This window comes from Plectropomus leopardus, chromosome 7 (assembly GCF_026936395.1).
Source record: "Plectropomus leopardus strain MGB_pleo_1.0 chromosome 7, ASM2693639v1, whole genome shotgun sequence".
Classification (NCBI taxonomy): Eukaryota; Metazoa; Chordata; class Actinopteri; order Perciformes; family Serranidae; genus Plectropomus; species Plectropomus leopardus.
The window spans coordinates 14956342-14968790 of NC_142182.1; the positions used below are offsets into that span (position 1 = coordinate 14956342).

The 12449-nt window shown below is 41.2% G+C and overlaps 1 long non-coding RNA gene across 2 annotated transcripts in view; it reads left to right on the forward strand.

Moving 5' to 3' along the window:
* The first annotated feature begins 341 nt into the window (after positions 1 to 341).
* Positions 342 to 12449, forward strand: part of LOC148189162 (uncharacterized) — a 120564-nt gene continuing 108456 nt past the window's right edge. For both annotated transcript variants that reach the window (XR_015776883.1, XR_015776884.1), the window contains exon 1: positions 342 to 650. This is a non-coding gene — a long non-coding RNA (uncharacterized LOC148189162). The remainder of the gene's footprint in view (positions 651 to 12449) is intronic.

Genomic DNA, 12449 nt, shown 5'->3' on the forward strand with positions numbered 1-12449 from the left:
TTGCTTATTATATTTTTTCTTTGTTTTTGAAAGAAATTTAACCAATTTTGGGGGATTTCAGTGATTAAATGCTAATGAAAGTCATCTGAATGCAGCACAAATTTAACCAATTTTGGGGGGATTTCAGAGATTAAATGCTAATGAAAGGCGTCTGAATGCAGCACAAGAAAGTATACTGATCCGGGCTTAAGTGTTAAAATAAACAATAATATCGCAGGCAAACCTTGAGTTAAACATAATAAAAACCACAGATTGTGCCTTTATTTTGAGCTTTCTTGATTTGTTTGTTGTTGATATCAGTCAAGCCACCTGTGGTATCTAATTGGTTGTGAATGAGGAAATGAACGTGAGAGGGCGGGGAGAAAGCGCTGAGCAGGAGAAACGAAAAGGAGCAGCAGAATAGCGTCCGGTGAAATTTTAAGTCTATAGACGAAGACTGTAGTTGTGGATTGCACCGCGCATTTCTTACTTAATTTTATTTGTTGAAGTGACGGTTCTCAGCTAAAGCTTACGTCGGTGAGAGGACGCCATTACTGACCGGAGAGGACTGTCTGAGTACTATGTTTCTGAGGAGGATTTGCCGTCTTGTTTCATATTTCGGACCACAGACTGTTTTTCACGAGCTGTTTCTCCTGGACAGACGCCAAACTGTGAGTTGAAATTTCGGTGTTTTATAGAGAGCGACAGTGATGAGTCCTAAAACCCGGAAATCTGTTAGCATATCTTCTGCTAGCATAGCTCCCTCTTCTCAAAGTCAATGGCGTTTCTGCTTGGGTTGTAAGTAAGAAACTTTAGAAGTGGTCTTTAGTCAGTCACTGGCCCACTTTGACGTTTTGTTCTACGACATAAAATAGGTCATGAAATTCCCCACCCGCAAACTTTGAGGCTTTTGTGTCTTTTATAATTTGCTAGCTAACAAGTGGCTACATGAGACTACGGAACGTCATCAACTCGTGCCGCGCCGAACACGGCTTTATGTTGCCTTTCACTGTACCATGGATGTATGATAGCATTGTACTCGGAAAAAACGACCTCCGACTTGGAAAAGTGCAATGAAATGTCCATTCAAGTCCATTCAATGTCAGCGCGCACAGTGAATGGACAGATGAATTACCGTCAATTTTTACTTTTATGTTGTGTTTGTGTTATGAAACGTGCTTCAACAGCTTCGCGTGGCATTTCCATTCAGTTAATTTGTATTTGAATGAAGGCATGTAGTAGCATCCTAGCTTACTCCTCCTGTCTCTGTTAGCTACCTACGTCAATCAATCTGCATACGATCTAGAAGTCGCCTAAATGTTTTCTTAGCTCCTGCAGGTCCTCAGTTCATGCTTCTGATGTTCAGTGGCAAGTTAAAGAAACACGAGTTTCCTGCGGGCATCCATGTTTTCCATGGGTGTATTATAGGGATGTCCCGAGCTGATGCAGGGGAACGCATTTTGATCGGAAGTCGGAAAAACCGATACGGAAATATCGACTTCCGATTGTAAGGGAACGCAGCATTACGGTTTCCTTTCTAATGGCAACGACCGTGGTGCCTATCTATAGCGTTTTATTTGTGGCGATTAAATCTAGGCTTCAGTCCTGGAAGTGGTGTTCATTTGTGAAGATTATCTTGCTGACCAAAACTTGTAAGCATCATAAGCGTTAGTTTATAAGAAGGCTTTTTGACAAAGGAACCGGGGTGACCTTAGCCTCTGCTTTGGCCTACAAAAAAAGTCATCCCTGGATTTTATCTCCTGCACTGCCTCTGAGTAACTTTCAGGCCTCTACTTTTTTGTTTTGCGTGTGTGTATGTTACCACAGTGGGGGTTAGTTTAGTGTTTTCTGAGTCTGCTGTAGAACAATATTGGTAAAAAGCGAGAGAAATATAGATTTGGCCAGAGAAAACAGATTTTGTGTTGTAATATTTGAGTTCAGAGTTACATATCTTTTTCAAGTAATTCAGTAATTTACGAGGTAATTGGGTTATTAAAGGGTCTAAATTTGTTCTGGGATTTATTCTAATTAAAATAGTGAATATTATTTGGGCATTCAAAAACCATAAAATAAACAGTAAACTGTTATTCCCTTTAATCCAGGCATGTCCAAAGTCCTGACCTCAAACCGATCTTTAAAGGCCCTCAGTTTAGTATTTAAAATATACTATATGTTGCTCGCCATATAGTGTTGCATAATCAAGCATAATCACTTCTTTTCCCTTCACCTCACAATGGCAAAACTATGATACAATTTATAAACATGCATCAAATAAGAACTATCTAGATGTAACTGTGTTTTCATAAAACACAGAATTTAAGTTCATGCTCGAGTGCTGTCATTCAGTTGCCCATAGTGTATTTCCAAATGCTTATCCATTCTTTCCAGGTAGCGATGCTGCATATCTGTCTGTTGCTCTTGCTGAAGGTTCTTCATTATCTGGATTAAGGGGCCAAAGGATTGAGGGTCTCGTACAAATTGTAAAGCTGTAGTCATTCATATATTGTCTTTCTCGTTTTACATTGGTCATAATACAAAAATCCCTGAGTTTTCTCAATCATCTGTGGTATATGCCCTCCCCCCAGTGCATTTCATGCCTGTTTAATCTGAGTACACATTTTTTGTTTACGACTGAGATAGGCTGCAGTGTTCTTGCATACATGTTAGATAACCTCTAACATCTCCTTGTGGCCAATGACACACAAGAGGAAGTGAGCAGAGATGGTTGTCTAACAGTGACACAGACTTGGCGCTTAGGGCAAGACAGCAAATAAGAACAGTCTCTGGCTGATCTCCCATCCCGCCCCTTAGCAAATTGGTTGTTGATTGTCCACAGACATCGTTGTTGGTGCTCCCCTTTACCAATAAAGCGAGAGCGGAGCAGAACAGGGGCCCTCCAGGTCTTGTTATTGTAACAGGAGTCCGTTTTGGCTGGGACTACTGTTCTCAGCATGAAAAACAACAATAACAACATCAGCCCACAGCCCTGGGAGCTGGACCCAAGTCAGAGGCAGTCCGAGGTAAGGGGGGGCTAAAGTTAGTGTAACACCCTGGCACGTCTCGCCACTCCAAAGGGCAGTTTAGGATGCATGCGCACAGAGGCCTGAGCACTGACCCACCTTCCCTCTCCCTCCCCCTTTCGTTCCGTCTTTCCTGTATACAAAGTGGCGTTGGCCCTCGTCGCAGAGAGAGATTCCTGGGTCTCCTAAAGACAAACAAAAGGGAAGGAATCCACGCAAGTCTCAAAACAAAATATTGAGTGAGTTTACAGAGAGACCACACAACAACATCACAGCGGTCTAATCTATTTGTAATTAAAAAGTTTGCCCTGCGATGTCCTCATCTAGACATCAACAGATCCATCTTGCCTTGGCCTTGTTATGATCATGGCCTGTCCCTCCTTTCCCCTTCTGTTCTCAGTTGTTGTTCCTGTAACATAATATCTGTTTGTGTGTGTGTGTGTGTGTGTGTGAAAGATCTCTCTGTTGTGTTGATGACATCTTGAGAAGGCAGCCCATGACCCACTAAATGACTCATAAAAGAGGGACTCTATTGTACTTCTTTGACCTCTCCCTCTCTGTCAGTCTCCAAGTCTTTAAAACATCTTACATAACAGCGCTATATAGGCAAAATTACAATAGACCCTGGCTTGTATTTCTATGTATATATTCACCATATATACCTATGGCCCATTTGGCGGTAGAGTGTGTGAAAGCAGATTCCCCTGTGGGTCAAATTATGGATACATTACAGTCAGTACGTTTGCAATCTTTTTTCCTCCTTTTTTTGGCTCAGCTTTTCTGAACTCTGCGGTAACCTCCAGAGGCAGAAAGAAGTGGATGGAGAGAGAGAAAGATTGAGAGATAGATGGAGAGAGCTGGAGGGCAGGGGCGGGCTCAGGTGACTCAGCTTTCCCCCTGGAAGCAGATTGAGGGGAGCTGTGGGTTTGAGCCCCCCCAAAGTTTTACTAGAACACAGGCTTTTTAACAGGAGGGAAAAACAATGTTATAGCTGCTTCCTGCACCACAGAGTGTTCCCCACCAGTAAATATAACAGGGACTGGGTCATAATGTTTTGGTCTGGCATCAGGTGAATACAGTGTTTTTTCCCCGCTCCTCCTCCTCTTCTTCTGCACTTTTCCATGTGGAGGAATAGACTCCAGTGTTAAAGAAATATCAGTCATCAGCGTTGTTATTGCGCACTCACTTGCTCCATCTGCAACACTGGCGCTCAAACACACTCTTTGTGTGAGTGGACACGGTGGCTACTCTCTCTCTCCTCTCACTTCATCTTTTTCTCTCTCTCTGTTTCCTTTTGTGCCTGTTAAATGCTGCTTATTATTTCCCAACAAGCGGGAGTGGAGGAAACTCTGATGTAAAGCTTACTGTTAAGAGTGTGCGCCCATTTAAGTGTTTGTGTATTTGCGGGGATGCCTTTATTATCTGTCATTAGTGCATGTACATTTCCTTAAGTTAAGGTGTGTATTCATGTATGTGTGTGTGCAAAGTATGTGCTACGCATGGGTTGTGTGCCAGTTTTATGATACAAAGGAGCTCTGTCAGGTTCGCCAGTATGAATCAAGTTGCAGGGCAGCTTAATGTTTGACAGTAGCAGTAAAAACAAACAGAAGTTCTCCACTCTGGAAAAACCTAACGCTATGAAAATGGCAACTATGGCAATGATGGGAAGCGATCCATGTGGAGTTTCCAAACTGTGTTGCGTTTGGCCCTGTAGGAAAATGGCAAAGGGGTAAAATAACATGGACATATCTGTAATGGGATATTTGCATACGTAGGGTTAGTACTGTATGTGCACGATTTAGGAACACAGGTGCTTGTGTGTAGTCTCACAGTATACAGTATACTGGGCTATAACATGCAATGCATTGTACTTATTGTGTCCGTATGTGTGCATGGTGGCTGAGGCACGAGGATGAAATGCAAAATATCTTGACATGCAAGTCCACTGCATTAATTACAGATATAAGTGTCATGTACATGACGCCGGGTCTTTTCCTTGGCTAACACCAGGACTCCAGCGCTCTTCATGCAATGCACTTTCACACGCCTTTCCCATTTTAAAATCTTCCATCTATGCATGCATAAATCCATTGGAGCAGACGTGAAACATTACACAATACCGTCCCGGGCCATTAGCCTGCAGATATATGACTTGTTTTGTAGGCGGGTGACAGGATGTAGTACCCTGATTAATCATAGATAAACAGCTTAGTAAATGAACGGATGGTGAAAGTAAATTTCCTCTCGAGCATATGCAACCGATCACATGCGCGCCGCCTCATGTGATTGTTTGGTATGAGGTGGACTATGCCATGGAGCTTGGGGTTCTTTGTGTACTGCTGTGTCTGTTGTATGTGTGACAGAAAGTGTGTATGTGCCATGGAGTAAGTAACAGGACACAGCCCAGGGGGTCGTTTTGCTTCGGTCAGACAGACAGTCATCATTGGATCCACGTTATCTCATGTCTGGAGCTTCCAGATGAGAGTTGAGCAGGCAGCAAACACATTCTGCTGGCCTGAGTCATTCTGTGTGTGTGTGCATGTGTGTGTGCATGTGTGTGCGCCTGTGTGTGTGTGTGTGTGTGTGTGTGTGTATGTGTGTGTGTGTGAAAGAGAGAGATGGAGACAGGGAGAGAGAGAAAGAGAGAGTGAGAGAAAGTGAGCATATGAAAGCACAAGTGTGAGAGTTGTCTGTGTGCGTGTTTTCTGTGTAAATCCCGTGTATGTCTGTGGAAGTGCACACGTGTCTGTGTGTGTGTCAGTTACTAAAATACCCAGCATATCCCTTGCCTGAAATGCGCTGACCTCATCCATGGAGGGGTCTAATAAATTCACTGCAGGTGATGAGTGCAGAACTGTGCTCTAAAACAGCAACACGAAAACAACTTTGCCATTTGGTTTCATTAAGTGGGTATGTTGTTAAAACCGCTGGATTAGCGGTTTGATTTTCTATATTAAAGATGATCTTCCATGAAAGAACTCCATATGGTCTGGACCCCAATGCCTTTTTGAAACAAACACAGTGTTCTACAGTTTATTATCAGATAATTTACGAAATGTGTGATGGTATCTGCTCTGAACTACTTCAGGGAAATGGTGTCAGTCTTCTAACGTGTCTGAAAGTGCTGCACGCTGGGATGGAGATGTGAACAATCAGGAATTTTAGGAACAGCAGGCTCCTGTCTTGATAGTCTAATTCCAAAGAAGAACACAACCTTCCCACAGCCTCTTCAAAAAGTGATCTCATCTCCGTCTATCTGTTATTCAGAGCAGATTGTCTTATCGATAGTGACGTGGCCAGCACCGACTGCATTACAGGAGGGGCAGTACAATAGTGAATGAGAGAGGGAGCTGTAAGGACACACAGTGACCTTAAACATCACAAAGACTGTCCAAATGCTTGTCCTGTTTCTTTTTTTTTATTTATTTGGCTCCTTAGAGTATTCATGGCTGTTTTGTCACAGGTGAGTTGAACTGACTGGTCTGGCCCACTTTGGTCTGTCCAGTCAGACACAGTTCACGTATTCCCTGAGGTTGTGTATTTCTGAGAATTGGCTCTGAAGGTCGAAAAGCCATCAAAGGCAACTGCTTTTTTACTCCCCAGTCAAAACTAAAAGTCAATTGAGTAATTTAAAAAACAATATCATAGTGCGCTAGTATTTTTAGCATGCCACGCTAATGACGTATGAGATGTCATGTTACATTATAGTACGTCACAGTACATTAGTAATAAAGCTCTTATTTTATGCCAAACCATGATTTTTTTTAACCCAACAATGTGCATTTGTTGCTTTAGCCTAAGGAAGTAAACCTAAAAACAAAGTTTTATATCTGCATTTTAAGTTTATTTTAAGAGACCGTATGGATTTAATAAGCTGAAATTGTACATTTCTAGTGGAAGCTGAAAAAGGGGTAAAAATTGCACATAGTTATTTAATTCTATACTGATACCAAACTAATATGATTATTGAGGAAAAAAAAATTATGGACCTGTAATGGATTTACTTAAGTAAAAAGATTTTGCCCTGTTTTTCTTAATGAATAGGATTATTACCACAGAATATTGAAGGCTTCAGCAAAAAAAAAAAATATTTGTCCTGTTTTTGACAAAATAATCTTGTTAATTTAGAAATCAAAAACATTATGTTTTCCCCACAAAAACCGTCCTCTGAATTCTGAGATCATAATCTCAGTAACTCAGAAAAACAAGACAAATATTTTTATGCTTCTGTGCTGGCAACTGCGAAGCGGTAATTGTACTTTTTTTTCTAAAAAAGCATTACACTTCTGTAAAAAAAACAAAACAAAACAAAAACCTGATAACTGATGTAACTGAAGAATCTAGGCCATATGCTACAGTAGAAGAAATAATGACAACGACTCGATAAAGTCAGTTTAAATAACTTCTCACCCTGGACAGCACACAGTCAGACCAACCACTATTTATAGACTGATGTCTGGGCTCCACCAGGCCTCCTACACTATGGCAGCCAGGTTGTATTATTTTTTGTGTGTGTGTTGTGCGTCTACATGAGACTGTATGTGTTTGTGTGAGTTGTGGGAAGCCCTGGCAGAGAGGAGCTGAGTGTTTGGGAAGTTGCCATTAAGACACAAAGCAGAGACGGCCGAGGTGGGCTAATGACCTTACATGGATCTGTGTTTGGCAGAACTTTCCAAAATGTGGGGTGGGACACACACATATACACACACACAACTCCTCAAACAGATCTCTGACAGGGTTTATAGTGGGGTTGGGGGACACTGTGGGGTTGTGGTGTTTGGTTTTGTGCTTTGGTCACTCCGTGTCCTCATCCTAACTTGACGGTGGTGTAGACCACCTCTCAGTTGACTTCCATTTATCAAGTAAAGTCCTAACAAATTTGTACAAAGAGCATTATTAATGTATGCAATGAAAAACATTTCAACTAAAATGTTGCATTATATTGAGAGGTTGATGAAAACATCTGGCACATGCTTCATTTTTTAAAAACGATTTTTGGCACTGATTTTTCTTAATGGCCCCGTGTTTTACACACAGAGTATTCTTGATTAATGTGGCCCATTACGTGGAAGAGGAGTGGGATTATTAGCCTTTGTGTATGTTTTAATACGTTTGTATATGAGAGTGAATGTGTTTGTGTGATAAAGAGCAAATGGATAGTGCATAGATAAAGAGAGCATCAGTTATGTGGTTACCAGCATCTGGGTGAAAGTTCAGTAAGGATTTTTATCTTCAGTTTCTGTCGCCCACTCTCCAGGTCTTTCTGTGTGTCTGTGATTTCTGACTATATTTACCTGGCTGTCTGTCCAACTCTCGATCAGTCCCGTCTAGGTCTGTCCCCAGCACCGGGAGCATGCATGCATGTGTTTCTCCCACCTGTCCTCTCACTCAGGACAAGCTCGGACAATTCATTTTTTTCTATCAAACTGAAAAGTGAACTTGTACATTTCCAGGTCTACCATCATCGTTTCAAAACATGGAGTGGAGATGCAGTGAGTGTCCAACTACAGGCGTATATCTAAACTTGATTTCTGATCATAGGCTATGTAAAAGACGTGTAGCCACTTGCACCACAAAGCAGCGTGAAAGTCAAGCGCGCTCAATCCGCTGCAAAATCTGGGGACCAAAATGTCCCCAGAAGTACAATGCACAGCACAACTGTCATGCAAAAACCTGATTCATTACTATAAAAGTCACTCAGTGTCACATGAAGCAAAAAATTTAAACGTCCCAGGTTTAAAATTACCTGGAAGTTCCACATTGTTGAGATGACAGCAAGTGCACTACAGATTTTTGCAAGCCAAGTGGCTAAATTGCAGTTAAGCCCTTTGCTGCCTTGAATGAGAATAGATTTTATTTGTGCTGCTTCGCTAGTCTGAAATGTTATTGGACCAAATGGATCAAATCCTAATGATGAAAAAAGCCACTTTGTGGGGTATATGACATAAATAAGAAAAAAACCCCATTGATTTACAGATGTCTCTTTCACAATCTTAGTCTGTGGGAGAGGGTATTTTTGGTTCCTTATGGCATCAGGTCATGAAGCTGGAAGTCGTAATGCGATTGTAAGGACAGTCCGAAAATTGGCTTTAAAGACTGATGCACCTCCTGGGGCCTTCTTTGAAGTGTCGAATTTGGCATATTGGCCATTGCCATCTCATTGTTTTTGGAGCCAGAAGTGTCCATATTTGGATAAGAAGGTGGAGCTGTGGGATGGATCTGATTTAAAAACCGAGAAACACATTTTGGTAACCACTTGTCAAACACAAGATAGCCATGGCTTAAAGCATACTCTGCGTTATTGTCTATTTTACTTTACATGGGATCATAATTTACAAAAAACCCCACCATGTTGCCTTTAAGAAGACTTGAAACTAACGATTGAGACCATAAACTCATTAGGAAAAATGTTTACTTAGGAACTGAATCAAGTTGAGTAGATTTGGACTAGGCTTGGGTATCACAGTATTATGGTATATCAAGTAATAATACTATATATAGAAATGTTGACAGTGTGATTTTCAGTACTGTCAAAATTATGGACGCTCATCTTTCTATTAACTTTACATTGGAGAGGCTCTAGTGGATGACGTTTCGCATGCAGTTTGAATCATGTGCCACCGGAGGTCAGTGTGGTGCAACAGGTAGCTGAGCTGACTGCGAGTGGGTAAGAAACCTTACAGGATCATGACATCACCGGCCAATGTCGTGTCTGCACGGAAAACATTTTATTTTCACATTTAACTCAATGAATTGAGGGATTATTTCAACCAAACCAGAGGTGCTGATTGTTAGAACAATGGAATAACTAACTAAATGACTAACAAGACTGACCAACATGGTGTAAGAGAGTTTTATTTTGTTTTTGTTGAGTTAAATGAAGTGTGTTTTACGATGACTTAATGAGGCAATTAAGCTTGTCTTAGTTCGGTAAAAGAGAGCAACATGGATTCAGAAGGTTTTTGATTTTATCTCCCCCCCCATACAGTCATATACCGTATACCCGGAGAAATTCAATGAAGGTATGAGAAAGTAGGTACTGCCCAAGCCTAATTTGGACTTTTTTTTGGGGGGGGTTGGGGGTTGCGGCCAGTGGACTTGCCCCCTGCTGGTCATTAGAAAGAATGCAGGTTTAAGGCACTCCTGCAGCGATTTCACTTTTCAGACCCAGACATACCCTCTTGATCTCTGATACACTCCTGCGTCTTCTCTGAAAATGGACCTCCTATTCATCCCTACCCGCAGAGGCAATTGATGAGGTTCAGCAACTGAAATAGTGAAAGAAACAGTGTACATTAAACCTTCGCCATCTGGCCAGTTGCTGCAGATGCTTGGCATAACTGTTAGATTTATAGTTTTTGGAAGGTTATAAGAAGTTTTGTGATGCAGACTATTTTCCACCTCAAGACTGCCCAAACAGCACTTTTGAGAGTGTACTGTATATTGGCCTTCAGGGTGCATTTAGACCAGCAATAGCACCATGGCAACACATTGCAAGGAGCTGCATTGTTGTGGACGTGTTGCTACAGGGTACAGGTGAAATATGCAGTAGCCTAAAGACTTGTTCTTATTCTGTGCAGGATTGAACAACTGTTGTCATAGTTGTCACAGCAGGAGTCATTTTGTCTTCTGTCTAACGCCTGTAAGTTAAATATAAAATTAGTATGAATTAGAAGCTATAAGTTATTTTACCGTGTATATGCACTTGTATGTTTGTGCTTTACTGATGCAGGACATTACATGATGATGTTTTATTGCACTGCTAAGAAAGCAAGTCAGGGAGTAGGATCTCTCCCTCTGCAGTAGCACTCATGCTATACAAATATTGTGGTCTCGTTGAAATGAATGAGGAACCCTATGCTTTTTGCTGCAGTGCCATTTCATGCCAAAGGGCCTCTTATCGCATGCAAGCTTTGAGTCTTTTTTTTTTTATCCTCAGACGGTCTGATTTCCTGTGGCTATTAAAGAGGATTTCCGTTTTGCAGACATCTCTTTGGTAAAGGGTTGCCCAGGGGTTAGAGGCCCACCTTGGACCCAGCTGCGTCCGTTCACCCCCCTCTCCCTCCGTGCATGCTCTCCAGGATGCCAACCCTGACACCAGCCTGCCTGTTATTTGGGATGTACTTTTATCAGCTGCTGGGTCAGTGAGGTTTAAATATGAAACAGGATGTGTTTTTGTCCAATTTTTTTAGCTTGATGTGTTTTTCAGGAGTTTTTTTCTCCAGTCTGTTGATTGGCTTTCCAGGATTGTTTTTTTTTTCTAATATGGATCTATTGTGAGAAGAGGTGTTGAGTTTTCCAAAAGGATGTGTTTACTAGTTTGTGCCTCTGGATTGTCACGTACTTACAGCAGTGGCAGCTGTGAAATGAAACTTCACTGCCAAAACTAAGTATGAAATTTATTTTTGTGACTTTCTGGCATGCCACTGTGTTCCCTGTTCAGAGCAGGGTCATAGGTTGAATGGAAAATCACGAACATAAGAGTTGCTGAGTTCATGTTGCTACTATTGAACACTTGGCTTCCACTTCCTTGCAGTGACCTGGTCACCTTCCCCCAGCCTTGAAAAATTCTCCTTCCTGATTCCCAAATATTTGGCATGACCTTCAAAATGTATTGAAGACAACAGAGTCACACCCAATCCTCCAGCAGGGACTGAAACCCCATCTCTGCTACAGAGAATACCGATACCACTCCATTGACTTTTGCCTATACATCCAGATTATATTTCCCCGAGTCATTTTACACTTTGTCCAGTAAGTGATCCCATTAAAGCACTGACTGAAAAACAGAATTTCACATTGAAAATACTTAACTCAGGCACAATGAAAATGTGCGAAGACACAAATATGACCAAAGCAAATAAAGGATCTGATGGATCACCTAGCTTCAACATTTTTTAGGTTTATAAAAGTTGTTATACTCATACTGCAGTCAGACTACACTTAATAAGCATTGGCAAAAGTGCATTTGTGAAATACTTTGTAACCATATTGGACTCTTGCATTATTAATTTAATTGTGGCTTTCAAAAGTGTATCATGGTACAAGATCACAATTGTTTCATGCATCTTTTTATCAGATAATGTGGCTAAAGTGTCCCACTGCCTATATGTGGTTGTGTGTAGGCCACTCATTTATTTCCATTCTTGTCACGTATCTAAGCATCCTGTTTTCTGAAAAATAAATACCAGGTGATCTTTATTCTGAATGTATTTCCACAACCTCTTCTGGCCATCTGGATGACAAAAATAATCAGTCTGTTGCGCAGTAAAAAATATTTTAAGTACGGTGCCAAGTTACAACTCAGACACGGTAGTCTTCCAAATTGGAAAACAAAATCATTGTTTTTTCATGCCCTCTTACGCCCTTATTTGCAAGATGACATCATATGTTTGTGCCACTAACCATAAAAAAAATCAGTTAAGAAATACATTTTATGATGTAGCAAAT